General features: G+C 34.2%; 25 non-coding genes across 25 annotated transcripts; all 25 read left to right on the forward strand.

Annotated features, from left to right (window-relative positions):
* The first annotated feature begins 202 nt into the window (after positions 1-202).
* TRNAA-AGC (transfer RNA alanine (anticodon AGC)) lies at positions 203-275 on the forward strand. Its single transcript has one exon. It is a non-coding gene; the product is annotated as a tRNA-Ala (tRNA).
* Positions 276-561: 286 nt separating this feature from the next.
* TRNAA-AGC (transfer RNA alanine (anticodon AGC)) lies at positions 562-634 on the forward strand. The gene has a single exon. It is a non-coding gene; the product is annotated as a tRNA-Ala (tRNA).
* Positions 635-920: 286 nt separating this feature from the next.
* Positions 921-993, forward strand: TRNAA-AGC (transfer RNA alanine (anticodon AGC)). Its single transcript has one exon. It is a non-coding gene; the product is annotated as a tRNA-Ala (tRNA).
* Positions 994-1,999: 1,006 nt separating this feature from the next.
* On the forward strand, positions 2,000-2,072 carry TRNAA-AGC (transfer RNA alanine (anticodon AGC)). The gene has a single exon. It is a non-coding gene; the product is annotated as a tRNA-Ala (tRNA).
* Positions 2,073-3,434: 1,362 nt separating this feature from the next.
* On the forward strand, positions 3,435-3,507 carry TRNAA-AGC (transfer RNA alanine (anticodon AGC)). The gene has a single exon. It is a non-coding gene; the product is annotated as a tRNA-Ala (tRNA).
* A 3,171-nt stretch (positions 3,508-6,678) lies between these two features.
* TRNAA-AGC (transfer RNA alanine (anticodon AGC)) lies at positions 6,679-6,751 on the forward strand. Its single transcript has one exon. It is a non-coding gene; the product is annotated as a tRNA-Ala (tRNA).
* Positions 6,752-7,035: 284 nt separating this feature from the next.
* TRNAA-AGC (transfer RNA alanine (anticodon AGC)) lies at positions 7,036-7,108 on the forward strand. The gene has a single exon. It is a non-coding gene; the product is annotated as a tRNA-Ala (tRNA).
* Positions 7,109-9,197: 2,089 nt separating this feature from the next.
* On the forward strand, positions 9,198-9,270 carry TRNAA-AGC (transfer RNA alanine (anticodon AGC)). The gene has a single exon. It is a non-coding gene; the product is annotated as a tRNA-Ala (tRNA).
* A 1,727-nt stretch (positions 9,271-10,997) lies between these two features.
* On the forward strand, positions 10,998-11,070 carry TRNAA-AGC (transfer RNA alanine (anticodon AGC)). The gene has a single exon. It is a non-coding gene; the product is annotated as a tRNA-Ala (tRNA).
* Positions 11,071-11,354: 284 nt separating this feature from the next.
* TRNAA-AGC (transfer RNA alanine (anticodon AGC)) lies at positions 11,355-11,427 on the forward strand. The gene has a single exon. It is a non-coding gene; the product is annotated as a tRNA-Ala (tRNA).
* Positions 11,428-13,516: 2,089 nt separating this feature from the next.
* On the forward strand, positions 13,517-13,589 carry TRNAA-AGC (transfer RNA alanine (anticodon AGC)). Its single transcript has one exon. It is a non-coding gene; the product is annotated as a tRNA-Ala (tRNA).
* Positions 13,590-14,233: 644 nt separating this feature from the next.
* On the forward strand, positions 14,234-14,306 carry TRNAA-AGC (transfer RNA alanine (anticodon AGC)). The gene has a single exon. It is a non-coding gene; the product is annotated as a tRNA-Ala (tRNA).
* A 287-nt stretch (positions 14,307-14,593) lies between these two features.
* TRNAA-AGC (transfer RNA alanine (anticodon AGC)) lies at positions 14,594-14,666 on the forward strand. The gene has a single exon. It is a non-coding gene; the product is annotated as a tRNA-Ala (tRNA).
* Positions 14,667-16,025: 1,359 nt separating this feature from the next.
* TRNAA-AGC (transfer RNA alanine (anticodon AGC)) lies at positions 16,026-16,098 on the forward strand. The gene has a single exon. It is a non-coding gene; the product is annotated as a tRNA-Ala (tRNA).
* Positions 16,099-17,463: 1,365 nt separating this feature from the next.
* Positions 17,464-17,536, forward strand: TRNAA-AGC (transfer RNA alanine (anticodon AGC)). The gene has a single exon. It is a non-coding gene; the product is annotated as a tRNA-Ala (tRNA).
* Positions 17,537-18,902: 1,366 nt separating this feature from the next.
* On the forward strand, positions 18,903-18,975 carry TRNAA-AGC (transfer RNA alanine (anticodon AGC)). Its single transcript has one exon. It is a non-coding gene; the product is annotated as a tRNA-Ala (tRNA).
* Positions 18,976-19,262: 287 nt separating this feature from the next.
* TRNAA-AGC (transfer RNA alanine (anticodon AGC)) lies at positions 19,263-19,335 on the forward strand. Its single transcript has one exon. It is a non-coding gene; the product is annotated as a tRNA-Ala (tRNA).
* A 646-nt stretch (positions 19,336-19,981) lies between these two features.
* Positions 19,982-20,054, forward strand: TRNAA-AGC (transfer RNA alanine (anticodon AGC)). Its single transcript has one exon. It is a non-coding gene; the product is annotated as a tRNA-Ala (tRNA).
* A 646-nt stretch (positions 20,055-20,700) lies between these two features.
* TRNAA-AGC (transfer RNA alanine (anticodon AGC)) lies at positions 20,701-20,773 on the forward strand. The gene has a single exon. It is a non-coding gene; the product is annotated as a tRNA-Ala (tRNA).
* A 1,364-nt stretch (positions 20,774-22,137) lies between these two features.
* TRNAA-AGC (transfer RNA alanine (anticodon AGC)) lies at positions 22,138-22,210 on the forward strand. Its single transcript has one exon. It is a non-coding gene; the product is annotated as a tRNA-Ala (tRNA).
* A 647-nt stretch (positions 22,211-22,857) lies between these two features.
* TRNAA-AGC (transfer RNA alanine (anticodon AGC)) lies at positions 22,858-22,930 on the forward strand. The gene has a single exon. It is a non-coding gene; the product is annotated as a tRNA-Ala (tRNA).
* Positions 22,931-23,219: 289 nt separating this feature from the next.
* On the forward strand, positions 23,220-23,292 carry TRNAA-AGC (transfer RNA alanine (anticodon AGC)). The gene has a single exon. It is a non-coding gene; the product is annotated as a tRNA-Ala (tRNA).
* Positions 23,293-23,939: 647 nt separating this feature from the next.
* On the forward strand, positions 23,940-24,012 carry TRNAA-AGC (transfer RNA alanine (anticodon AGC)). Its single transcript has one exon. It is a non-coding gene; the product is annotated as a tRNA-Ala (tRNA).
* A 1,727-nt stretch (positions 24,013-25,739) lies between these two features.
* On the forward strand, positions 25,740-25,812 carry TRNAA-AGC (transfer RNA alanine (anticodon AGC)). Its single transcript has one exon. It is a non-coding gene; the product is annotated as a tRNA-Ala (tRNA).
* Positions 25,813-26,456: 644 nt separating this feature from the next.
* TRNAA-AGC (transfer RNA alanine (anticodon AGC)) lies at positions 26,457-26,529 on the forward strand. The gene has a single exon. It is a non-coding gene; the product is annotated as a tRNA-Ala (tRNA).
* Positions 26,530-27,247: the final 718 nt, after the last annotated feature.

Raw genomic sequence — 27,247 nt, forward strand, 5'->3', positions numbered from 1 at the left:
GATTGCAGACATAGAAACCTCAGCTGGCATGGAGAATTAGTGTTTAAACTATTTTTAAAGACATTACAAAACTCAAAAATGGGAGAGAAACTTTATGTTTTCTATGAAAAGAGAACATTTTGAAGGAAAGCTTATAAAAACTTTCAATATATAATGATATGATCTTCCAGTGCCTTTATTCTGAAAGGTCACATGTGCTCATGGGGAATTAGCTCAAATGGTAGAGCGCTCGCTTAGCATGCGAGAGGTAGCGAGATCGATGCTCGCATTCTCCATATGTTTTTGTTTTGTCATTTTGCAATTCAAGTGCTTTTATTAGGCATTCGTAGTAGTTCCATAAAAAAATGGGTTGTTTTTTATGATTGCAGACACAGAAACCTCAGCTGGCATGGAGAATTAGTGTTTAAATATTTATAAAGACATTACAAAACTCAAAAATGGGAGAGAAACTTTATGTTTTCTATGAAAAGAGAATATTTTGAAGGAAAGCTTATAAAAACTTTCAATATATAATGATATGATCTTCCAGTGCCTTTATTCTGAAATGTCACATGTGCTCATGGGGAATTAGCTCAAATGGTAGAGCGCTCGCTTAGCATGCGAGAGGTAGCGAGATCGATGCTCGCATTCTCCATATATTTTTGTTTTGTCATTTTGCAATTCAAGTGCTTTTATTAGGCATTCGTAGTAGTTCCATAGAAAAATGGGTTGTTTTTTATGATTGCAGACATAGAAACCTCAGCTGGCATGGAGAATTAGTGTTTAAATATTTGTAAAGACATTACAAAACTCAAAAATGGGAGAGAAACTTTATGTTTTCTATAAAAAGAGAATATTTTGAAGGAAAGCTTATAAAAACTTTCAATATATAATGACATGATCTTCCAGTGCCTTTATTCTGAAAAGTCACATGTGCTATTGGGGAATTAGCTCAAATGGTAGAGCGCTCGCTTAGCATGCGAGAGGTAGCGAGATCGATGCTCGCATTCTCCATATGTTTTTGTTTTGTCATTTTGCAAATCAAGTGCTTTTATTAGGCATTCGTAGTAGTTCCATAAAAAAATGGGTTGTTTTTTATGATTGCAGACATAGAAACCTCATCTGGCATGGAAAATTAGTGTTTAAACTATTTTTAAAGACATTACAAAACTCAAAAATGGGAGAGAAACTTTATGTTTTCTATGAAAAGAGAACATTTTGAAGGAAAGCTTATAAAAACTTTCAATATATAATGATATGATCTTCCAGTGCCTTTATTCTGAAAAGTCACATGTGCTCATGGGGAATTAACTCAAATGGTAGAGCGCTCGCTTAGCATGCGAGAGGTAGCGAGATCGATGCTCGCATTCTCCATATGTTTTTGTTTTGTCATTTTGCAATTCAAGTGCTTTTATTAGGCATTCGTAGTAGTTCCATAAAAAAATGGGTTGTTTTTTATGATTGCAGACATAGAAACCTCAGCTGGCATGGAGAATTAGTGTTTAAACTATTTTTAAAGACATTACAAAACTCAAAAATGGGAGAGAAACTTTATGTTTTCTATGAAAAGAGAATATTTTAAAGGAAAGCTTATACAACCTTTCAATATATAATGATATGATCTTCCAGTGCCTTTATTCTGATAAGTCACATGTGCTCATGGGGAATTAGCTCAAATAGTAGAGCGCTCGCTTAGCATGCGAGAGGTAGCGAGATCGATGCTCGCATTCTCCATATGTTTTTGTTTTGTCATATTGCAATTCAAGTGCTTTTATTAGGCATTCGTAGTAGTTCCATAAAAAAATGGGTTGTTTTTTATGGTTGCAGACACAGAAACCTCAGCTGGCATGGAGAATTAGTGTTTAAATATTTATAAAGACATTACAAAACTCAAAAATGGGAGAGAAACTTTATGTTTTCTATGAAAAGAGAATATTTTGAAGGAAAGCTTATAAAAACTTTCAATATATAATGATATGATCTTCCAGTGCCTTTATTCTGAAATGTCACATGTACTCATGGGGAATTAGCTCAAATGGTAGAGCGCTCGCTTAGCATGCGAGAGGTAGCGAGATCGATGCTCGCATTCTCCATATATTTTTGTTTTGTCATTTTGCAATTCAAGTGCTTTTATTAGGCATTCGTAGTAGTTCCATAGAAAAATGGGTTGTTTTTTATGATTGCAGACATAGAAACCTCAGCTGGCATGGAGAATTAGTGTTTAAATATTTGTAAAGACATTACAAAACTCAAAAATGGGAGAGAAACTTTATGTTTTCTATAAAAAGAGAATATTTTGAAGGAAAGCTTATAAAAACTTTCAATATATAATGACATGATCTTCCAGTGCCTTTATTCTGAAAAGTCACATGTGCTCATGGGGAACTAGCTCAAATGGTAGAGCGCTCGCTTAGCATGCGAGAGGTAGCGATATCGATGCTCGCATTCTCCATATGTTTTTGTTTTGTCATTTTGCAAATCAAGTGCTTTTATTAGGCATTCGTAGTAGTTCCATAAAAAAAGGGTTGTTTTTTATGATTGCAGACATAGAAACCTCAGCTGGCATGGAGAATTAGTGTTTAAACTATTTTTAAAGACATTACAAAACTCAAAAATGGGAGAGAAACTTTATGTTTTCTATGAAAAGAGAACATTTTGAAGGAAAGCTTATAAAAACTTTCAATATATAATGATATGATCTTCCAGTGCCTTTATTCTGAAAGGTCACATGTGCTCATGGGGAATTAGCTCAAATGGTAGAGCGCTCGCTTAGCATGCGAGAGGTAGCGAGATCGATGCTCGCATTCTCCCTATGTTTTTGTTTTGTCATTTTGCAATTCAAGTGCTTTTATTAGGCATTCGTAGTAGTTCCATAAAAAAATGGGTTGTTTTTTATGATTGCAGACATAGAAACCTCAGCTGGCATGGAGAATTAGTGTTTAAACTATTTTTAAAGACATTACAAAACTCAAAAATGGGAGAGAAACTTTATGTTTTCTATGAAAAGAGAATATTTTAAAGGAAAGCTTATAAAAACTTTCAATATATAATGATATGATCTTCCAGTGCCTTTATTCTGAAAAGTCACATGTGCTCATGGGGAATTAGCTCAAATAGTAGAGCGCTCGCTTAGCATGCGAGAGGTAGCGAGATCGATGCTCGCATTCTCCATATGTTTTTGTTTTGTCATTTTGCAATTCAAGTGCTTTTATTAGGCATTCGTAGTAGTTCCATAAAAAAATGGGTTGTTTTTTATGATTGCAGACACAGAAACCTCAGCTGGCATGGAGAATTAGTGTTTAAATATTTATAAAGACATTACAAAACTCAAAAATGGGAGAGAAACTTTGTTTTCTATGAAAAGAGAATATTTTGAAGGAAAGCTTATAAAAACTTTCAATATATAATGACATAATCTTCCAGTGCCTTTATTCTGAAAAGTCACATGTGCTCATGGGGAATTAGCTCAAATGGTAGAGCGCTCGCTTAGCATGCGAGAGGTAGCGAGATCGATGCTCGCATTCTCCATATGTTTTTGTTTTGTCATTTTGCAATTCAAGTGCTTTTATTAGGCATTCCTAGTAGTTCCATAAAAAAAATGGGTTGTTTTTTATGATTGCAGACATAGAAACCTCAGCTGGCATGGAGAATTAGTGTTTAAACTATTTTTAAAGACATTACAAAACTCAAAAATGGGAGAGAAACTTTATGTTTTCTATGAAAAGAGAATATTTTAAAGGAAAGCTTATAAAAACTTTCAATATATAATGATATGATCTTCCAGTGCCTTTATTCTGAAAAGTCACATGTGCTCATGGGGAATTAGCTCAAATGGTAGAGTGCTCGCTTAGCATGCGAGAGGTAGTGAGATCGATGCTCGCATTCTCCATATGTTTTTGTTTTGTCATTTTGCAATTCAAGTGCTTTTATTAGGCATTCGTAGTAGTTCCATAAAAAAAATGGGTTGTTTTTTATGATTGCAGACATAGAAACCTCAGCTGGCATGGAGAATTAGTGTTTAAACTATTTTTAAAGACATTACAAAACTCAAAAATGGGAGAGAAACTTTATGTTTTCTTTGAAAAGAGAACATTTTGAAGGAAAGCTTATAAAAACTTTCAATATATAATGATATGATCTTCCAGTGCCTTTATTCTGAAAAGTCACATGTGCTCATGGGGAATTAGCTCAAATGGTAGAGTGCTCGCTTAGCATGCGAGAGGTAGCGAGATCGATGCTCGCATTCTCCATATGTTTTTGTTTTGTCATTTTGCAATTCAAGTGCTTTTATTAGGCATTCGTAGTAGTTCCATAAAAAAATGGGTTGTTTTTTATGATTGCAGACATAGAAACCTCAGCTGGCATGGAGAATTAGTGTTTAAACTATTTTTAAAGACATTACAAAACTCAAAAATGGGAGAGAAACTTTATGTTTTCTATAAAAAGAGAATATTTTGAAGGAAAGCTTATAAAAACTTTCAATATATAATGACATGATCTTCCAGTGCCTTTATTCTGAAAAGTCACATGTGCTCATGGGGAACTAGCTCAAATGGTAGAGCGCTCGCTTAGCATGCGAGAGGTAGCGATATCGATGCTCGCATTCTCCATATGTTTTTGTTTTGTCATTTTGCAAATCAAGTGCTTTTATTAGGCATTCGTAGTAGTTCCATAAAAAAATGGGTTGTTTTTTATGATTGCAGACATAGAAACCTCAGCTGGCATGGAGAATTAGTGTTTAAACTATTTTTAAAGACATTACAAAACTCAAAAATGGGAGAGAAACTTTATGTTTTCTATGAAAAGAGAACATTTTGAAGGAAAGCTCATAAAAACTTTCAATATATAATGATATGATCTTCCAGTGCCTTTATTCTGAAAGGTCACATGTGCTCATGGGGAATTCGCTCAAATGGTAGAGCGCTCCCTTAGCATGCGAGAGGTAGCGAGATCGATGCTCGCATTCTCCCTATGTTTTTGTTTTGTCATTTTGCAATTCAAGTGCTTTTATTAGGCATTCGTAGTAGTTCCATAAAAAAATGGGTTGTTTTTTATGATTGCAGACATAGAAACCTCAGCTGGCATGGAGAATTAGTGTTTAAACTATTTTTAAAGACATTACAAAACTCAAAAATGGGAGAGAAACTTTATGTTTTCTATGAAAAGAGAATATTTTAAAGGAAAGCTTATAAAAACTTTCAATATATAATTATATGATCTTCCAGTGCCTTTATTCTGAAAAGTCACATGTGCTCATGGGGAATTAGCTCAAATGGTAGAGCGCTCGCTTAGCATGCGAGAGGTAGTGAGATCGATGCTCGCATTCTCCATATGTTTTTGTTTTGTCATTTTGCAATTCAAGTGCTTTTATTAGGCATTCGTAGTAGTTTCATAAAAAAAATGGGTTGTTTTTTATGATTGCAGACATAGAAACCTCAGCTGGCATGGAGAATTAGTGTTTAAACTATTTTTAAAGACATTACAAAACTCAAAAATAGGAGAGAAACTTTATGTTTTCTTTGAAAAGAGAACATTTTGAAGGAAAGCTTATAAAAACTTTCAATATATAATGATATGATCTTCCAGTGCCTTTATTCTGAAAAGTCACATGTGCTCATGGGGAATTAGCTCAAATGGTAGAGCGCTCGCTTAGCATGCGAGAGGTAGCGAGATCGATGCTTGCATTCTCCATATGTTTTTGTTTTGTCATTTTGCAATTCAAGTGCTTTTATTAGGCATTCGTAGTAGTTCCATAAAAAAATAGGTTGTTTTTTATGATTGCAGACATAGAAACCTCAGCTGGCATGGAGAATTAGTGTTTAAACTATTTTTAAAGACATTACAAAACTCAAAAATGGGAGAGAAACTTTATGTTTTCTATGAAAAGAGAATATTTTAAAGGAAAGCTTATACAACCTTTCAATATATAATGATATGATCTTCCAGTGCCTTTATTCTGAAAAGTCAAATGTGCTCATGGGGAATTAGCTCAAATAGTAGAGCGCTCGCTTAGCATGCGAGAGGTAGCGAGATCGATGCTCGCATTCTCCATATGTTTTTGTTTTGTCATTTTGCAATTCAAGTGCTTTTATTAGGCATTCGTAGTAGTTCCATAAAAAAATGGGTTGTTTTTTATGGTTGCAGACACAGAAACCTCAGCTGGCATGGAGAATTAGTGTTTAAATATTTATAAAGACATTACAAAACTCAAAAATGGGAGAGAAACTTTATGTTTTCTATGAAAAGAGAATATTTTGAAGGAAAGCTTATAAAAACTTTCAATATATAATGACATGATCTTCCAGTGCCTTTATTCTGAAAAGTCACATGTGCTCATGGGGAATTAGCTCAAATGGTAGAGCGCTCGCTTAGCATGCAAAAGGTAGCGAGATCGATGCTCGCATTCTCCATATGTTTTTGTTTTGTCATTTTGCAATTCAAGTGCTTTTATTAGGCATTCGTAGTAGTTCCATAAAAAAAATGGGTTGTTTTTTTATGATTGCAGACATAGAAACCTCAGCTGGCATGGAGAATTAGTGTTTAAACTATTTTTAAAGACATTACAAAACTCAAAAATGGGAGAGAAACTTTATGTTTTCTATGAAAAGAGAACATTTTGAAGGAAAGCTTATAAAAACTTTCAATATATAATGATATGATCTTCCAGTGCCTTTATTTGGAAAGGTCACATGTGCTCATGGGGAATTAGCTCAAATGGTAGAGCGCTCGCTTAGCATGCGAGAGGTAGCGAGATCGATGCTCGCATTCTCCATATGTTTTTGTTTTGTCATTTTGCAATTCAAGTGCTTTTATTAGGCATTCGTAGTAGTTCCATAAAAAAATGGGTTGTTTTTTATGATTGCAGACACAGAAACCTCAGCTGGCATGGAGAATTAGTGTTTAAATATTTATAAAGACATTACAAAACTCAAAAATGGGAGAGAAACTTTGTTTTCTATGAAAAGAGAATATTTTGAAGGAAAGCTTATAAAAACTTTCAATATATAATGACATGATCTTCCAGTGCCTTTATTCTGAAAAGTCACATGTGCTCATGGGGAATTAGCTCAAATGGTAGAGCGCTCGCTTAGCATGCGAGAGGTAGCGAGATCGATGCTCGCATTCTCCATATGTTTTTGTTTTGTCATTTTGCAATTCAAGTGCTTTTATTAGGCATTCCTAGTAGTTTCATAAAAAAATGGGTTGTTTTTTATGATTGCAGACATAGAAACCTCAGCTGGCATGGAGAATTAGTGTTTAAACTATTTTTAAAGACATTACAAAACTCAAAAATGGGAGAGAAACTTTATGTTTTCTATGAAAAGAGAATATTTTAAAGGAAAGCTTATAAAAACTTTCAATATATAATGATATGATCTTCCAGTGCCTTTATTCTGAAAAGTCACATGTGCTCATGGGGAATTAGCTCAAATGGTAGAGCGCTCGCTTAGCATGCGAGAGGTAGTGAGATCGATGCTCGCATTCTCCATATGTTTTTGTTTTGTCATTTTGCAATTCAAGTGCTTTTATTAGGCATTCGTAGTAGTTCCATAAAAAAAATGGGTTGTTTTTTATGATTGCAGACATAGAAACCTCAGCTGGCATGGAGAATTAGTGTTTAAACTATTTTTAAAGACATTACAAAACTCAAAAATGGGAGAGAAACTTTATGTTTTTTTTGAAAAGAGAACATTTTGAAGGAAAGCTTATAAAAACTTTCAATATATAATGATATGATCTTCCAGTGCCTTTATTCTGAAAAGTCACATGTGCTCATGGGGAATTAGCTCAAATGGTAGAGCGCTCGCTTAGCATGCGAGAGGTAGCGAGATCGATGCTTGCATTCTCCATATGTTTTTGTTTTGTCATTTTGCAATTCAAGTGCTTTTATTAGGCATTCGTAGTAGTTCCATAAAAAAATAGGTTGTTTTTTATGATTGCAGACATAGAAACCTCAGCTGGCATGGAGAATTAGTGTTTAAACTATTTTTAAAGACATTACAAAACTCAAAAATGGGAGAGAAACTTTATGTTTTCTATGAAAAGAGAATATTTTAAAGGAAAGCTTATACAACCTTTCAATATATAATGATATGATCTTCCAGTGCCTTTATTCTGAAAAGTCACCTGTGCTCATGGGGAATTAGCTCAAATAGTAGAGCGCTCGCTTAGCATGCGAGAGGTAGCGAGATCGATGCTCGCATTCTCCATATGTTTTTGTTTTGTCATTTTGCAATTCAAGTGCTTTTATTAGGCATTCGTAGTAGTTCCATAAAAAAATGGGTTGTTTTTTTATGATTGCAGACATAGAAACCTCAGCTGGCATGGAGAATTAGTGTTTAAACTATTTTTAAAGACATTACAAAACTCAAAAATGGGAGAGAAACTTTATGTTTTCTATGAAAAGAGAATATTTTAAAGGAAAGCTTATACAACCTTTCAATATATAATGATATGATCTTCCAGTGCCTTTATTCTGAAAAGTCACCTGTGCTCATGGGGAATTAGCTCAAATAGTAGAGCGCTCGCTTAGCATGCGAGAGGTAGCGAGATCGATGCTCGCATTCTCCATATGTTTTTGTTTTGTCATTTTGCAATTCAAGTGCTTTTATTAGGCATTCGTAGTAGTTCCATAAAAAAATGGGTTGTTTTTTATGGTTGCAGACACAGAAACCTCAGCTGGCATGGAGAATTAGTGTTTAAATATTTATAAAGACATTACAAAACTCAAAAATGGGAGAGAAACTTTATGTTTTCTATGAAAAGAGAATATTTTGAAGGAAAGCTTATAAAAACTTTCAATATATAATGACATGATCTTCCAGTGCCTTTATTCTGAAAAGTCACATGTGCTCATGGGGAATTAGCTCAAATGGTAGAGCGCTCGCTTAGCATGCGAAAGGTAGCGAGATCGATGCTCGCATTCTCCATATGTTTTTGTTTTGTCATTTTGCAATTCAAGTGCTTTTATTAGGCATTCGTAGTAGTTCCATAAAAAAAATGGGTTGTTTTTTATGATTGCAGACATAGAAACCTCAGCTGGCATGGAGAATTAGTGTTTAAACTATTTTTAAAGACATTACAAAACTCAAAAATGGGAGAGAAACTTTATGTTTTCTATGAAAAGAGAACATTTTGAAGGAAAGCTTATAAAAACTTTCAATATATAATGATATGATCTTCCAGTGCCTTTATTTGGAAAGGTCACATGTGCTCACGGGGAATTAGCTCAAATGGTAGAGCGCTCGCTTAGCATGCGAGAGGTAGCGAGATCGATGCTCGCATTCTCCATATGTTTTTGTTTTGTCATTTTGCAATTCAAGTGCTTTTATTAGGCATTCGTAGTAGTTCCATAAAAAAATGGGTTGTTTTTTATGATTGCAGACACAGAAACCTCAGCTGGCATGGAGAATTAGTGTTTAAATATTTATAAAGACATTACAAAACTCAAAAATGGGAGAGAAACTTTATGTTTTCTATGAAAGGAGAATATTTTGAAGGAAAGCTTATAAAAACTTTCAATATATAATGACATGATCTTCCAGTGCCTTTATTCTGAAAAGTCACATGTGCTCATGGGGAATTAGCTCAAATGGTAGAGCGCTCGCTTAGCATGCGAGAGGTAGCGAGATTGATGCTCGCATTCTCCATATGTTTTTGTTTTGTCATTTTGCAATTCAAGTGCTTTTATTAGGCATTCGTAGTAGTTCCATAAAAAAATGGGTTGTTTTTTATTATTGCAGACATAGAAACCTCAGCTGGCATGGAGAATTAGTGTTTAAACTATTTTTAAAGACATTACAAAACTCAAAAATAGGAGAGAAACTTTATGTTTTCTTTGAAAAGAGAACATTTTGAAGGAAAGCTTATAAAAACTTTCAATATATAATGATATGATCTTCCAGTGCCTTTATTCTGAAAAGTCACATGTGCTCATGGGGAATTAGCTCAAATGGTAGAGCGCTCGCTTAGCATGCGAGAGGTAGCGAGATCGATGCTTGCATTCTCCATATGTTTTTGTTTTGTCATTTTGCAATTCAAGTGCTTTTATTAGGCATTCGTAGTAGTTCCATAAAAAAATAGGTTGTTTTTTATGATTGCAGACATAGAAACCTCAGCTGGCATGGAGAATTAGTGTTTAAACTATTTTTAAAGACATTACAAAACTCAAAAATGGGAGAGAAACTTTATGTTTTCTATGAAAAGAGAATATTTTAAAGGAAAGCTTATACAACCTTTCAATATATAATGATATGATCTTCCAGTGCCTTTATTCTGAAAAGTCAAATGTGCTCATGGGGAATTAGCTCAAATAGTAGAGCGCTCGCTTAGCATGCGAGAGGTAGCGAGATCGATGCTCGCATTCTCCATATGTTTTTGTTTTGTCATTTTGCAATTCAAGTGCTTTTATTAGGCATTCGTAGTAGTTCCATAAAAAAATGGGTTGTTTTTTATGGTTGCAGACACAGAAACCTCAGCTGGCATGGAGAATTAGTGTTTAAATATTTATAAAGACATTACAAAACTCAAAAATGGGAGAGAAACTTTATGTTTTCTATGAAAAGAGAATATTTTGAAGGAAAGCTTATAAAAACTTTCAATATATAATGACATGATCTTCCAGTGCCTTTATTCTGAAAAGTCACATGTGCTCATGGGGAATTAGCTCAAATGGTAGAGCGCTCGCTTAGCATGCAAAAGGTAGCGAGATCGATGCTCGCATTCTCCATATGTTTTTGTTTTGTCATTTTGCAATTCAAGTGCTTTTATTAGGCATTCGTAGTAGTTCCATAAAAAAAATGGGTTGTTTTTTTATGATTGCAGACATAGAAACCTCAGCTGGCATGGAGAATTAGTGTTTAAACTATTTTTAAAGACATTACAAAACTCAAAAATGGGAGAGAAACTTTATGTTTTCTATGAAAAGAGAACATTTTGAAGGAAAGCTTATAAAAACTTTCAATATATAATGATATGATCTTCCAGTGCCTTTATTTGGAAAGGTCACATGTGCTCATGGGGAATTAGCTCAAATGGTAGAGCGCTCGCTTAGCATGCGAGAGGTAGCGAGATCGATGCTCGCATTCTCCATATGTTTTTGTTTTGTCATTTTGCAATTCAAGTGCTTTTATTAGGCATTCGTAGTAGTTCCATAAAAAAATGGGTTGTTTTTTATGATTGCAGACACAGAAACCTCAGCTGGCATGGAGAATTAGTGTTTAAATATTTATAAAGACATTACAAAACTCAAAAATGGGAGAGAAACTTTGTTTTCTATGAAAAGAGAATATTTTGAAGGAAAGCTTATAAAAACTTTCAATATATAATGACATGATCTTCCAGTGCCTTTATTCTGAAAAGTCACATGTGCTCATGGGGAATTAGCTCAAATGGTAGAGCGCTCGCTTAGCATGCGAGAGGTAGCGAGATCGATGCTCGCATTCTCCATATGTTTTTGTTTTGTCATTTTGCAATTCAAGTGCTTTTATTAGGCATTCCTAGTAGTTTCATAAAAAAATGGGTTGTTTTTTATGATTGCAGACATAGAAACCTCAGCTGGCATGGAGAATTAGTGTTTAAACTATTTTTAAAGACATTACAAAACTCAAAAATGGGAGAGAAACTTTATGTTTTCTATGAAAAGAGAATATTTTAAAGGAAAGCTTATAAAAACTTTCAATATATAATGATATGATCTTCCAGTGCCTTTATTCTGAAAAGTCACATGTGCTCATGGGGAATTAGCTCAAATGGTAGAGCGCTCGCTTAGCATGCGAGAGGTAGTGAGATCGATGCTCGCATTCTCCATATGTTTTTGTTTTGTCATTTTGCAATTCAAGTGCTTTTATTAGGCATTCGTAGTAGTTCCATAAAAAAAATGGGTTGTTTTTTATGATTGCAGACATAGAAACCTCAGCTGGCATGGAGAATTAGTGTTTAAACTATTTTTAAAGACATTACAAAACTCAAAAATGGGAGAGAAACTTTATGTTTTTTTTGAAAAGAGAACATTTTGAAGGAAAGCTTATAAAAACTTTCAATATATAATGATATGATCTTCCAGTGCCTTTATTCTGAAAAGTCACATGTGCTCATGGGGAATTAGCTCAAATGGTAGAGCGCTCGCTTAGCATGCGAGAGGTAGCGAGATCGATGCTTGCATTCTCCATATGTTTTTGTTTTGTCATTTTGCAATTCAAGTGCTTTTATTAGGCATTCGTAGTAGTTCCATAAAAAAATAGGTTGTTTTTTATGATTGCAGACATAGAAACCTCAGCTGGCATGGAGAATTAGTGTTTAAACTATTTTTAAAGACATTACAAAACTCAAAAATGGGAGAGAAACTTTATGTTTTCTATGAAAAGAGAATATTTTAAAGGAAAGCTTATACAACCTTTCAATATATAATGATATGATCTTCCAGTGCCTTTATTCTGAAAAGTCACCTGTGCTCATGGGGAATTAGCTCAAATAGTAGAGCGCTCGCTTAGCATGCGAGAGGTAGCGAGATCGATGCTCGCATTCTCCATATGTTTTTGTTTTGTCATTTTGCAATTCAAGTGCTTTTATTAGGCATTCGTAGTAGTTCCATAAAAAAATGGGTTGTTTTTTTATGATTGCAGACATAGAAACCTCAGCTGGCATGGAGAATTAGTGTTTAAACTATTTTTAAAGACATTACAAAACTCAAAAATGGGAGAGAAACTTTATGTTTTCTATGAAAAGAGAATATTTTAAAGGAAAGCTTATACAACCTTTCAATATATAATGATATGATCTTCCAGTGCCTTTATTCTGAAAAGTCACCTGTGCTCATGGGGAATTAGCTCAAATAGTAGAGCGCTCGCTTAGCATGCGAGAGGTAGCGAGATCGATGCTCGCATTCTCCATATGTTTTTGTTTTGTCATTTTGCAATTCAAGTGCTTTTATTAGGCATTCGTAGTAGTTCCATAAAAAAATGGGTTGTTTTTTATGGTTGCAGACACAGAAACCTCAGCTGGCATGGAGAATTAGTGTTTAAATATTTATAAAGACATTACAAAACTCAAAAATGGGAGAGAAACTTTATGTTTTCTATGAAAAGAGAATATTTTGAAGGAAAGCTTATAAAAACTTTCAATATATAATGACATGATCTTCCAGTGCCTTTATTCTGAAAAGTCACATGTGCTCATGGGGAATTAGCTCAAATGGTAGAGCGCTCGCTTAGCATGCGAAAGGTAGCGAGATCGATGCTCGCATTCTCCATATGTTTTTGTTTTGTCATTTTGCAATTCAAGTGCTTTTATTAGCCATTCGTAGTAGTTCCATAAAAAAAATGGGTTGTTTTTTATGATTGCAGACATAGAAACCTCAGCTGGCATGGAGAATTAGTGTTTAAACTATTTTTAAAGACATTACAAAACTCAAAAATGGGAGAGAAACTTTATGTTTTCTATGAAAAGAGAACATTTTGAAGGAAAGCTTATAAAAACTTTCAATATATAATGATATGATCTTCCAGTGCCTTTATTTGGAAAGGTCACATGTGCTCACGGGGAATTAGCTCAAATGGTAGAGCGCTCGCTTAGCATGCGAGAGGTAGCGAGATCGATGCTCGCATTCTCCATATGTTTTTGTTTTGTCATTTTGCAATTCAAGTGCTTTTATTAGGCATTCGTAGTAGTTCCATAAAAAAATGGGTTGTTTTTTATGATTGCAGACACAGAAACCTCAGCTGGCATGGAGAATTAGTGTTTAAATATTTATAAAGACATTACAAAACTCAAAAATGGGAGAGAAACTTTATGTTTTCTATGAAAGGAGAATATTTTGAAGGAAAGCTTATAAAAACTTTCAATATATAATGACATGATCTTCCAGTGCCTTTATTCTGAAAAGTCACATGTGCTCATGGGGAATTAGCTCAAATGGTAGAGCGCTCGCTTAGCATGCGAGAGGTAGCGAGATTGATGCTCGCATTCTCCATATGTTTTTGTTTTGTCATTTTGCAATTCAAGTGCTTTTATTAGGCATTCGTAGTAGTTCCATAAAAAAATGGGTTGTTTTTTATTATTGCAGACATAGAAACCTCAGCTGGCATGGAGAATTAGTGTTTAAACTATTTTTAAAGACATTACAAAACTCAAAAATGGGAGAGAAACTTTGTTTTCTATGAAAAGAGAACATTTTGAAGGAAAGCTTATAAAAACTTTCAATATATAATGATATGATCTTCCAGTGCCTTTATTCTGAAAAGTCACATGTGCTCATGGGGAATTAGCTCAAATGGTAGAGCGCTCGCTTAGCATGCGAGAGGTAGCGAGATCGATGCTCGCATTCTCCATATGTTTTTGTTTTGTCATTTTGCAATTCAAGTGCTTTTATTAGGCATTCGTAGTAGTTCCATAAAAAAATGGGTTGTTTTTTATGATTGCAGACATAGAAACCTCAGCTGGCATGGAGAATTAGTGTTTAAACTATTTTTAAAGACATTACAAAACTCAAAAATGGGAGAGAAACTTTATGTTTTCTATGAAAAGAGAATATTTTGAAGGAAAGCTTATAAAAACTTTCAATATATAATGATATGATCTTCCAGTGCCTTTATTCTGAAATGTCACATGTGCTCATGGGGAATTAGCTCAAATGGTAGAGCGCTCGCTTAGCATGCGAGAGGTAGCGAGATCGATGCTCGCATTCTCCATATATTTTTGTTTTGTCATTTTGCAATTCAAGTGCTTTTATTAGGCATTCGTAGTAGTTCCATAGAAAAATGGGTTGTTTTTTATGATTGCAGACATAGAAACCTCAGCTGGCATGGAGAATTAGTGTTTAAATATTTGTAAAGACATTACAAAACTCAAAAATGGGAGAGAAACTTTATGTTTTCTATAAAAAGAGAATATTTTGAAGGAAAGCTTATAAAAACTTTCAATATATAATGACATGATCTTCCAGTGCCTTTATTCTGAAAAGTCACATGTGCTCATGGGGAACTAGCTCAAATGGTAGAGCGCTCGCTTAGCATGCGAGAGGTAGCGAGATCGATGCTCGCATTCTCCATATGTTTTTGTTTTGTCATTTTGCAAATCAAGTGCTTTTATTAGGCATTCGTAGTAGTTCCATAAAAAAATGGGTTGTTTTTTATGATTGCAGACATAGAAACCTCAGCTGGCATGGAGAATTAGTGTTTAAACTATTTTTAAAGACATTACAAAACTCAAAAATGGGAGAGAAACTTTATGTTTTCTATGAAAAGAGAACATTTTGAAGGAAAGCTTATAAAAACTTTCAATATATAATGACATGATCTTCCAGTGCCTTTATTCTGAAAAGTCACATGTACTCATGGGGAATTAGCTCAAATAGTAGAGCGCTCGCTTAGCATGCGAGAGGTAGCGAGATCGATGCTCGCATTCTCCATATGTTTTTGTTTTGTCATTTTGCAATTCAAGTGCTTTTATTAGGCATTGTTCCATAAAAAAAATGGGTTGTTTTTTATGATTGCAGACACAGAAACCTCAGCTGGCATGGAGAATTAGTGTTTAAACTATTTTTAAAGACATTACAAAACTCAAAAATGGGAGAGAAACTTTATGTTTTCTATGAAAAGAGAATATTTTAAAGGAAAGCTTATAAAAACTTTCAATATATAATGATATAATCTTCCAGTGCCTTTATTCTAAAAAGTCACATGTGCTCATGGGGAATTAGCTCAAATAGTAGAGCGCTCGCTTAGCATGCGAGAGGTAGCGAGATCGATGCTCGCATTCTCCATATGTTTTTGTTTTGACATTTTGCAATTCAAGTGCTTTTATTAGGCATTCGTAGTAGTTCCATAAAAAAATGGGTTGTTTTTTATGATTGCAGACACAGAAACCTCAGCTGGCATGGAGAATTAGTGTTTAAATATTTATAAAGACATTACAAAACTCAAAAATGGGAGAGAAACTTTATGTTTTCTATGAAAAGAGAATATTTTGAAGGAAAGCTTATAAAAACTTTCAATATATAATGACATGATCTTCCAGTGCCTTTATTCTGAAAAGTCACATGTGCTCATGGGGAATTAGCTCAAATGGTAGAGCGCTCGCTTAGCATGCGAGAGGTAGCGAGATCGATGCTCGCATTCTCCATATGTTTTTGTTTTGTCATTTTGCAATTCAAGTGCTTTTATTAGGCATTCGTAGTAGTTCCATAAAAAAATGGGTTGTTTTTTATGATTGCAGACATAGAAACCTCAGCTGGCATGGAGAATTAGTGTTTAAACTATTTTTAAAGACATTACAAAACTCAAAAATGGGAGAGAAACTTTATGTTTTCTATGAAAAGAGAATATTTTAAAGGAAAGCTTATAAAAACTTTCAATATATAATGATATGATCTTCCAGTGCCTTTATTCTGAAAAGTCACATGTGCTCATGGGGAATTAGCTCAAATAGTAGAGCGCTCGCTTAGCATGCGAGAGGTAGCGAGATCGATGCTCGCATTCTCCATATGTTTTTGTTTTGTCATTTTGCAATTCAAGTGCTTTTATTAGGCATTCGTAGTAGTTCCATAAAAAAATGGGTTGTTTTTTATGATTGCAGACATAGAAACCTCAGCTGGCATGGAGAATTAGTGTTTAAACTATTTTTAAAGACATTACAAAACTCAAAAATGGGAGAGAAACTTTATGTTTTCTATGAAAAGAGAATATTTTGAAGGAAAGCTTATAAAAACTTTCAATATATAATGATATGATCTTCCAGTGCCTTTATTCTGAAATGTCACATGTGCTCATGGGGAATTAGCTTAAATGGTAGAGCGCTCGCTTAGCATGCGAGAGGTAGTGAGATCGATGCTCGCATTCTCCATATATTTTTGTTTTGTCATTTTGCAATTCAAGTGCTTTTATTAGGCATTCGTAGTGGTTCCATAGAAAAATGGGTTGTTTTTTATGATTGCAGACATAGAAACCTCAGCTGGCATGGAGAATTAGTGTTTAAATATTTGTAAAGACATTACAAAACTCAAAAATGGGAGAGAAACTTTATGTTTTCTATAAAAAGAGAATATTTTGAAGGAAAGCTTATAAAAACTTTCAATATATAATGATATGATCTTCCAGTGCCTTTATTCTGAAAGGTCACATGTGCTCATGGGGAATTAGCTCAAATGGTAGAGCGCTCGCTTAGCATACGAGAGGTAGCGAGATCGATGCTCGCATTCTCCATATGTTTTTGTTTTGTCATTTTGCAATTCAAGTGCTTTTATTAGGCATTCGTAGTAGTTCCATAAAAAAATGGGTTGTTTTTTATGATTGCAGACACAGAAACCTCAGCTGGCATGGAGAATTAGTGTTTAAATATTTATAAAGACATTACAAAACTCAAAAATGGGAGAGAAACTTTATGTTTTCTATGAAAAGAGAATATTTTGAAGGAAAGCTTATAAAAACTTTCAATATATAATGACATGATCTTCCAGTGCCTTTATTCTGAAAAGTCACATGTGCTCATGGGGAATTAGCTCAAATGGTAGAGCGCTCGCTTAGCATGCGAGAGGTAGCGAGATCGATGCTCGCATTCTCCATATGTTTTTGTTTTGTCATTTTGCAATTCAAGTGCTTTTATTAGGCATTCGTAGTAGTTCCATAAAAAAATGGGTTGTTTTTTATGATTGCAGACATAGAAACCTCAGCTGGCATGGAGAATTAGTGTTTAAACTATTTTTAAAGACATTACAAAACTCAAAAATGGGAGAGAAACTTTATGTTTTCTATGAAAAGAGAATATTTTAAAGGAAAGCTTATAAAAACTTTCAATATATAATGATATGATCTTCCAGTGCCTTTATTCTGAAAAGTCACATGTGCTCATGGGGAATTAGCTCAAATAGTAGAGCGCTCGCTTAGCATGCGAGAGGTAGCGAGATCGATGCTCGCATTCTCCATTTGTTTTTGTTTTGTCATTTTGCAATTCAAGTGCTTTTATTAGGCATTCGTAGTAGTTCCATAAAAAAATGGGTTTTTTTTTATGATTGCAGAAACAGAATCCTCAGCTGGCATGGAGAATTAGTGTTTAAATATTTATAAAGACATTACAAAACTCAAAAATGGGAGAGAAACTTTATGTTTTCTATGAAAAGAGAATATTTTGAAGGAAAGCTTATAAAAACTTTCAATATATAATGACATGATCTTCCAGTGCCTTTATTCTGAAAAGTCACATGTGCTCATGGGGAATTAGCTCAAATGGTAGAGCGCTCGCTTAGCATGCGAGAGGTAGTGAGATCGATGCTTGCATTCTCCATATGTTTTTGTTTTGTCATTTTGCAATTCAAGTGCTTTTATTAGGCATTCGTAGTAGTTCCATAAAAAAAATGGGTTGTTTTTTATGATTGCAGACATAGAAACATCAGCTGGCATGGAGAATTAGTGTTTAAACTATTTTTAAAGACATTACAAAACTCAAAAATGGGAGAGAAACTTTATGTTTTCTTTGAAAAGAGAACATTTTGAAGGAAAGCTTATAAAAATTTCAATATATAATGATATGATCTTCCAGTGCCTTTATTCTGAAAAGTCACATGTGCTCATGGGGAATTAGCTCAAATGGTAGAGCGCTCGCTTAGCATGTGAGAGGTAGCGAGATCGATGCTCGCATTCTCCATATGTTTTTGTTTTGTCATTTTGCAATTCAAGTGCTTTTATTAGGCATTCGTAGTAGTTCCATAAAAAAATAGGTTGTTTTTTATGATTGCAGACATAGAAACCTCAGCTGGCATGGAGAATTAGTGTTTAAACTATTTTTAAAGACATTACAAAACTCAAAAATGGGAGAGAAACTTTATGTTTTCTATGAAAAGAGAATATTTTGAAGGAAAGCTTATAAAAACTTTCAATATATAATGATATGATCTTCCAGTGCCTTTATTCTGAAATGTCACATGTGCTCATGGGGAATTAGCTCAAATGGTAGAGCGCTCGCTTAGCATGCGAGAGGTAGCGAGATCGATGCTCGCATTCTCCATATATTTTTGTTTTGTCATTTTGCAATTCAAGTGCTTTTATTAGGCATTCGTAGTAGTTCCATAAAAAAATGGTTTGTTTTTTATGATTGCAGACATAGAAACCTCAGCTGGCATGGAGAATTAGTGTTTAAACTATTTTTAAAGACATTACAAAACTCAAAAATGGGAGAGAAACTTTATGTTTTCTATGAAAAGAGAACATTTTGAAGGAAAGCTTATAAAAACTTTCAATATATAATGATATGATCTTCCAGTGCCTTTATTCTGAAAGGTCACGTGTGCTCATGGGGAATTAGCTCAAATGGTAGAGCGCTCGCTTAGCATGCGAGAGGTAGCGAGATCGATGCTCGCATTCTCCATATGTTTTTGTTTTGTCATTTTGCAATTCAAGTGCTTTTATTAGGCATTCGTAGTAGTTCCATAAAAAAATGGGTTGTTTTTTATGATTGCAGACATAGAAACCTCAGCTGGCATGGAGAATTAGTGTTTAAACTATTTTTAAAGACATTACAAAACTCAAAAATGGGAGAGAAACTTTATGTTTTCTATGAAAAGAGAATATTTTAAAGGAAAGCTTATAAAAACTTTCAATATATAATGATATGATCTTCCAGTGCCTTTATTCTGAAAAGTCACATGTGCTCATGGGGAATTAGCTCAAATAGTAGAGCGCTCGTTTAGCATGCGAGAGGTAGCGAGATCGATGCTCGCATTCTCCATATGTTTTTGTTTTGTCATTTTGCAATTCAAGTGCTTTTATTAGGCATTCGTAGTAGTTCCATAAATAAATGGGTTGTTTTTTATGATTGCAGACACAGAAACCTCAGCTGGCATGGAGAATTAGTGTTTAAATATTTATAAAGACATTACAAAACTCAAAAATGGGAGAGAAACTTTATGTTTTCTATGAAAAGAGAATATTTTGAAGGAAAGCTTATAAAAACTTTCAATATATAATGACATGATCTTCCAGTGCCTTTATTCTGAAAAGTCACATGTGCTCATGGGGAATTAGCTCAAATGGTAGAGCGCTCGCTTAGCATGCGAGAGGTAGCGAGATCGATGCTCGCATTCTCCATATGTTTTTGTTTTGTCATTTTGCAATTCAAGTGCTTTTATTAGGCATTCGTAGTAGTTCCATAAAAAAAATGGGTTGTTTTTTATGATTGCAGACATAGAAACCTCAGCTGGCATGGAGAATTAGTGTTTAAACTATTTTTAAAGACATTACAAAACTCAAAAATGGGAGAGAAACTTTATGTTTTCTATGAAAAGAGAATATTTTAAAGGAAAGCTTAAAAAAACTTTCAATATATAATGATATGATCTTCCAGTGCCTTTATTCTGTAAAGTCACATGTGCTCATGGGGAATTAGCTCAAATAGTAGAGCGCTCGCTTAGCATGCGAGAGGTAGCGAGATCGATGCTCGCATTCTCCATATGGTTTTGTTTTGTCATTTTGCAATTCAAGTGCTTTTATTAGGCATTCGTAGTAGTTCCATAAAAAAATGGGTTGTTTTTTATGATTGCAGACACAGAAACCTCAGCTGGCATGGAGAATTAGTGTTTAAATATTTGAAAGACATTACAAAACTCAAAAATGGGAGAGAAACTTTATGTTTTCTTTGAAAAGAGAACATTTTGAAGGAAAGCTTATAAAAACTTTCAATATATAATGATATGATCTTCCAGTGCCTTTATTCTAAAAAGTCACATGTGCTCATGGGGAATTAGCTCAAATGGTAGAGCGCTCGCTTAGCATGCGAGAGGTAGCGAGATCGATGCTCGCATTCTCCATATGTTTTTGTTTTGTCATTTTGCAATTCAAGTGCTTTTATTAGGCATTCGTAGTAGTTCCATAAAAAAATAGGTTGTTTTTTATGATTGCAGACATAGAAACCTCAGCTGGCATGGAGAATTAGTGTTTAAACTATTTTTAAAGACATTACAAAACTCAAAAATGGGAGAGAAACTTTATGTTTTCTATGAAAAAAGAATATTTTGAAGGAAAGCTTATAAAAACTTTCAATATATAATGATATGATCTTCCAGTGCCTTTATTCTAAAATGTCACATGTGCTCATGGGGAATTAGCTCAAATGGCAGAGCGCTCGCTTAGCATGCGAGAGGTAGCGAGATCGATGCTCGCATTCTCCATATATTTTTGTTTTGTCATTTTGCAATTCAAGTGCTTTTATTAGGCATTCGTAGTAGTTCCATAGAAAAATGGGTTGTTTTTTATGATTGCAGACATAGAAACCTCAGCTGGCATGGAGAATTAGTGTTTAAATATTTGTAAAGACATTACAAAACTCAAAAATGGGAGAGAAACTTTATGTTTTCTATAAAAAGAGAATATTTTGAAGGAAAGCTTATAAAAACTTTCAATATATAATGACATGATCTTCCAGTGCCTTTATTCTGAAAAGTCACATGTGCTCATGGGTAACTAACTCAAATGGTAGAGCGCTCGCTTTGCATGCGAGAGGTAGCGAGATCGATGCTCGCATTCTCCATATGTTTTTGTTTTGTCATTTTGCAAATCAAGTGCTTTTATTAGGCATTCGTAGTAGTTCCATAAAAAAATGGGTTGTTTTTTATGATTGCAGACATAGAAACCTCAGCTGGCATGGAGAATTAGTGTTTAAACTATTTTTAAAGACATTACAAAACTCAAAAATGGGAGAGAAACTTTATGTTTTCTATGAAAAGAGAATATTTTGAAGGAAAGCTTATAAAAACTTTCAATATATAATGATATGATCTTCCAGTGCCTTTATTCTGAAAAGTCACATGTGCTCATGGGGAATTAGCTCAAATAGTAGAGCGCTCGCTTAGCATGCGAGAGGTAGCGAGATCGATGCTCGCATTCTCCATATGTTTTTGTTTTGTCATTTTGCAATTCAAGTGCTTTTATTAGGCATTCGTAGTAGTTCCATAAAAAAATGGGTTGTTTTTTATGATTGCAGACACAGAAACCTCAGCTGGCATGGAGAATTAGTGTTTAAATATTTATAAAGACATTACAAAACTCAAAAATGGGAGAGAAACTTTATGTTTTCTATGAAAAGAGAATATTTTGAAGGAAACCTTATAAAAACTTTCAATATATAATGACATGATCTTCCAGTGCTTTATTCTGAAAAGTCACATGTGCTCATGGGGAGTTAGCTCAAATGGTAGAGCGCTCGCTTAGCATGCGAGAGGTAGCGAGATCGATGCTCGCATTCTCCATAAGTTTTTGTTTTGTCATTTTGCAATTCAAGTGCTTTTATTAGGCATTCGTAGTAGTTCCATAAAAAAAATGGGTTGTTTTTTATGATTGCAGTCATAGAAACCTCAGCTGGCATGGAGAATTAGTGTTTAAACTATTTTTAAAGACATTACAAAACTCAAAAATGGGAGAGAAACTTTATGTTTTCTATGAAAAGAGAATATTTTAAAGGAAAGCTTATAAAAACTTTCAATATATAATGATATGATCTTCCAGTGCCTTTATTCTGAAAAGTCACATGTGCTCATGGGGAATTAGCTCAAATAGTAGAGCGCTCGCTTAGCATGCGAGAGGTGGCGAGATCGATGCTCGCATTCTCCATATGTTTTTGTTTTGTCATTTTGCAATTCAAGTGCTTTTATTAGGCATTCGTACTAGTTCCATAAAAAAATGGGTTGTTTTTTATGATTGCAGACACAGAAACCTCAGCTGGCATGGAGAATTAGTGTTTAAATATTTATAAAGACATTACAAAACTCAAAAATGGGAGAGAAACTTTATGTTTTCTATGAAAAGAGAATATTTTGAAGGAAAGCTTATAAAAACTTTCAATATATAATGACATGATCTTCCAGTGCCTTTATTCTGAAAAGTCACATGTGCTCATGGGGAATTAGCTCAAATGGTAGAGCGCTCGCTTAGCATGCGAGAGGTAGCGAGATCGATGCTCGCATTCTCCATATGTTTTTGTTTTGTCATTTTGCAATTCAAGTGCTTTTATTAGGCATTCGTAGTAGTTCCATAAAAAAAAATGGGTTGTTTTTTATGATTGCAGACATAGAAACCTCAGCTGGCATGGAGAATTAGTGTTTAAACTATTTTTAAAGACATTACAAAACTCAAAAATGGGAGAGAAACTTTATGTTTTCTTTGAAAAGAGAACATTTTGAAGGAAAGCTTATAAAAACTTTCAATATATAATGATATGATCTTCCAGTGCCTTTATTCTGAAAAGTCACATGTGCTCATGGGGAATTAGCTCAAATGGTAGAGCGCTCGCTTAGCATGCGAGAGGTAGCGAGATCGATGCTCGCATTCTCCATATGTTTTTGTTTTGTCATTTTGCAATTCAAGTGCTTTTATTAGGCATTCGTAGTAGTTCCATAAAAAAATGGGTTGTTTTTTATGATTGCAGACACAGAAACCTCAGCTGGCATGGAGAATTAGTGTTTAAATATTTATAAAGACATTACAAATCTCAAAAATGGGAGAGAAACTTTATGTTTTCTATGAAAAGAGAATATTTTGAAGGAAAGCTTATAAAAACTTTCAATATATAATGATATGATCTTCCAGTGCCTTTATTCTGAAAAGTCACATGTGCTCATGGGGAATTAGCTCAAATGGTAGCGCGCTCGCTTAGCATGCGAGAGGTAGCGAGATCGATGCTCGCGTTCTCCATATGTTTTTGTTTTGTCATTTTGCAATTCAAGTGCTTTTATTAGGCATTCGTAGTAGTTCCATAAAAAAAATGGGTTGTTTTTTATGATTGCAGACATAGAAACCTCAGCTGGCATGGAGAATTAGTGTTTAAACTATTTTTAAAGACATTACAAAACTCAAAAATGGGAGAGAAACTTTATGTTTTCTTTGAAAAGAGAACATTTTGAAGGAAAGCTTATAAAAACTTTCAATATATAATGATATGATCTTCCAGTGCCTTTATTCTGAAAAGTCACATGTGCTCATGGGGAATTAGCTCAAATGGTAGAGCGCTCGCTTAGCATGCGAGAGGTAGCGAGATCGATGCTCGCATTCTCCATATGTTTTTGTTTTGTCATTTTGCAATTCAAGTGCTTTTATTAGGCATTCGTAGTAGTTCCATAAAAAAAATGGGTTGTTTTTTATGATTGCAGTCATAGAAACCTCAGCTGGCATGGAGAATTAGTGTTTAAACTATTTTTAAAGACATTACAAAACTCAAAAATGGGAGAGAAACTTTATGTTTTCTATGAAAAGAGAATATTTTAAAGGAAAGCTTATAAAAACTTTCAATATATAATGATATGATCTTCCAGTGCCTTTATTCTGAAAAGTCACATGTGCTCATGGGGAATTAGCTCAAATAGTAGAGCGCTCGCTTAGCATGCGAGAGGTAGCGAGATCGATGCTCGCATTCTCCATATGTTTTTGTTTTGTCATTTTGCAATTCAAGTGCTTTTATTAGGCATTCGTAGTAGTTCCATAAAAAATGGGTTGTTTTTTATGATTGCAGACACAGAAACCTCAGCTGGCATGGAGAATTAGTGTTTAAATATTTATAAAGACATTACAAAACTCAAAAATGGGAGAGAAACTTTATGTTTTCTATGAAAAGAGAATATTTTGAAGGAAAGCTTATAAAAACTTTCAATATATAATGACAAGATCTTCCAGTGCCTTTATTCTGAAAAGTCACATGTGCTCATGGGGAATTAGCTCAAATGGTAGAGCGCTCGCTTAGCATGCGAGAGGTAGCGAGATCGATGCTCACATTCTCCATATGTTTTTGTTTTGTCATTTTGCAATTCAAGTGCTTTTATTAGGCATTCGTAGTAGTTCCATAAAAAAAATGGGTTGTTTTTTATGATTGCAGACATAGAAACCTCAGCTGGCATGGAGAATTAGTGTTTAAACTATTTTTAAAGACATTACAAAACTCAAAAATGGGAGAGAAACTTTATGTTTTCTTTGAAAAGAGAACATTTTGAAGGAAAGCTTATAAAAACTTTCAATATATAATGATATGATCTTCCAGTGCCTTTATTCTGAAAATTCACATGTGCTCATGGGGAATTAGCTCAAATGGTAGCGCGCTCGCTTAGCATGCGAGAGGTAGCGAGATCGATGCTCGTGTTCTCCATATGTTTTTGTTTTGTCATTTTGCAATTCAAGTGCTTTTATTAGGCATTCGTAGTAGTTCCATAAAAAAATGGGTTGTTTTTTATGATTGCAGACACAGAAACCTCAGCTGGCATGGAGAATTAGTGTTTAAATATTTATAAAGACATTACAAAACTCAAAAATGGGAGAGAAACTTTATGTTTTCTATGAAAAGAGAATATTTTGAAGGAAAGCTTATAAAAACTTTCAATATATAATGACATGATCTTCCAGTGCCTTTATTCTGAAAAGTCACATGTGCTCATGGGGAATTAGCTCAAATGGTAGAGCGCTCGCTTAGCATGCGAGAGGTAGCGAGATTGATGCTCGCATTCTCCATATGTTTTTGTTTTGTCATTTTGCAATTCAAGTGCTTTTATTAGGCATTCGTAGTAGTTCCATAAAAAAAATGGGTTGTTTTTTATGATTGCAGACATAGAAACCTCAGCTGGCATGGAGAATTAGTGTTTAAACTATTTTTAAAGACATTACAAAACTCAAAAATGGGAGAGAAACTTTATGTTTTCTTTGAAAAGAGAACATTTTGAAGGAAAGCTTATAAAAACTTTCAATATATAATGATATGATCTTCCAGTGCCTTTATTCTGAAAAGTCACATGTGCTCATGGGGAATTAGCTCAAATGGTAGAGCGCTCGCTTAGCATGCGAGAGGTAGCGAGATCGATGCTCGCATTCTCCATATGTTTTTGTTTTGTCATTTTGCAATTCAAGTGCTTTTATTAGGCATTCGTAGTAGTTCCATAAAAAAATAGGTTGTTTTTTATGATTGCAGACATAGAAACCTCAGCTGTCATGGAGAATTAGTGTTTAAACTATTTTTAAAGACATTACAAAACTCAAAAATGGGAGAGAAACTTTGTTTTCTTTGAAAAGAGAACATTTTGAAGGAAAGCTTATAAAAACTTTCAATATATAATGATATGATCTTCCAGTGCCTTTATTCTGAAAAGTCACATGTGCTCATGGGGAATTAGCTCAAATGGTAGAGCGCTCGCTTAGCATGCGAGAGGTAGCGAGATCGATGCTTGCATTCTCCATATGTTTTTGTTTTGTCATTTTGCAATTCAAGTGCTTTTATTAGGCATTCGTAGTAGTTCCATAAAAAAATGGGTTGTTTTTTATGATTGCAGACACAGAAACCTCAGCTGGCATGGAGAATTAGTGTTTAAATATTTATAAAGACATTACAAAACTCAAAAATGGGAGAGAAACTTTATGTTTTCTATGAAAAGAGAATATTTTGAAGGAAAGCTTATAAAAACTTTCAATATATAATGACATGATCTTCCAGTGCCTTTATTCTGAAAAGTCACATGTGCTCATGGGGAATTAGCTCAAATGGTAGAGCGCTCGCTTAGCATGCGAGAGGTAGCGAGATCGATGCTCGCATTCTCCATATGTTTTTGTTTTGTCATTTTGCAATTCAAGTGCTTTTATTAGGCATTCGTAGTAGTTCCATAAAAAAAATGGGTTGTTTTTTATGATTGCAGACATAGAAACCTCAGCTGGCATGGAGAATTAGTGTTTAAACTATTTTTAAAGACATTACAAAACTCAAAAATGGGAGAGAAACTTTATGTTTTCTTTGAAAAGAGAACATTTTGAAGGAAAGCTTATAAAAACTTTCAATATATAATGATATGATCTTCCAGTGCCTTTATTCTGAAAAGTCACATGTGCTCATGGGGAATTAGCTCAAATGGTAGCGCGCTCGCTTAGCATGCGAGAGGTAGCGAGATCGATGCTCGTGTTCTCCATATGTTTTTGTTTTGTCATTTTGCAATTCAAGTGCTTTTATTAGGCATTCGTAGTAGTTCCATAAAAAAATGGGTTGTTTTTTATGATTGCAGACACAGAAACCTCAGCTGGCATGGAGAATTAGTGTTTAAATATTTATAAAGACATTACAAAACTCAAAAATGGGAGAGAAACTTTATGTTTTCTATGAAAAGAGAATATTTTGAAGGAAAGCTTATAAAAACTTTCAATATATAATGACATGATCTTCCAGTGCCTTTATTCTGAAAAGTCACATGTGCTCATGGGGAATTAGCTCAAATGGTAGAGCGCTCGCTTAGCATGCGAGAGGTAGCGAGATTGATGCTCGCATTCTC

Source organism: Pseudophryne corroboree, unplaced genomic scaffold (assembly GCF_028390025.1).
Source record: "Pseudophryne corroboree isolate aPseCor3 unplaced genomic scaffold, aPseCor3.hap2 scaffold_2080, whole genome shotgun sequence".
Classification (NCBI taxonomy): domain Eukaryota; kingdom Metazoa; phylum Chordata; class Amphibia; order Anura; family Myobatrachidae; genus Pseudophryne; species Pseudophryne corroboree.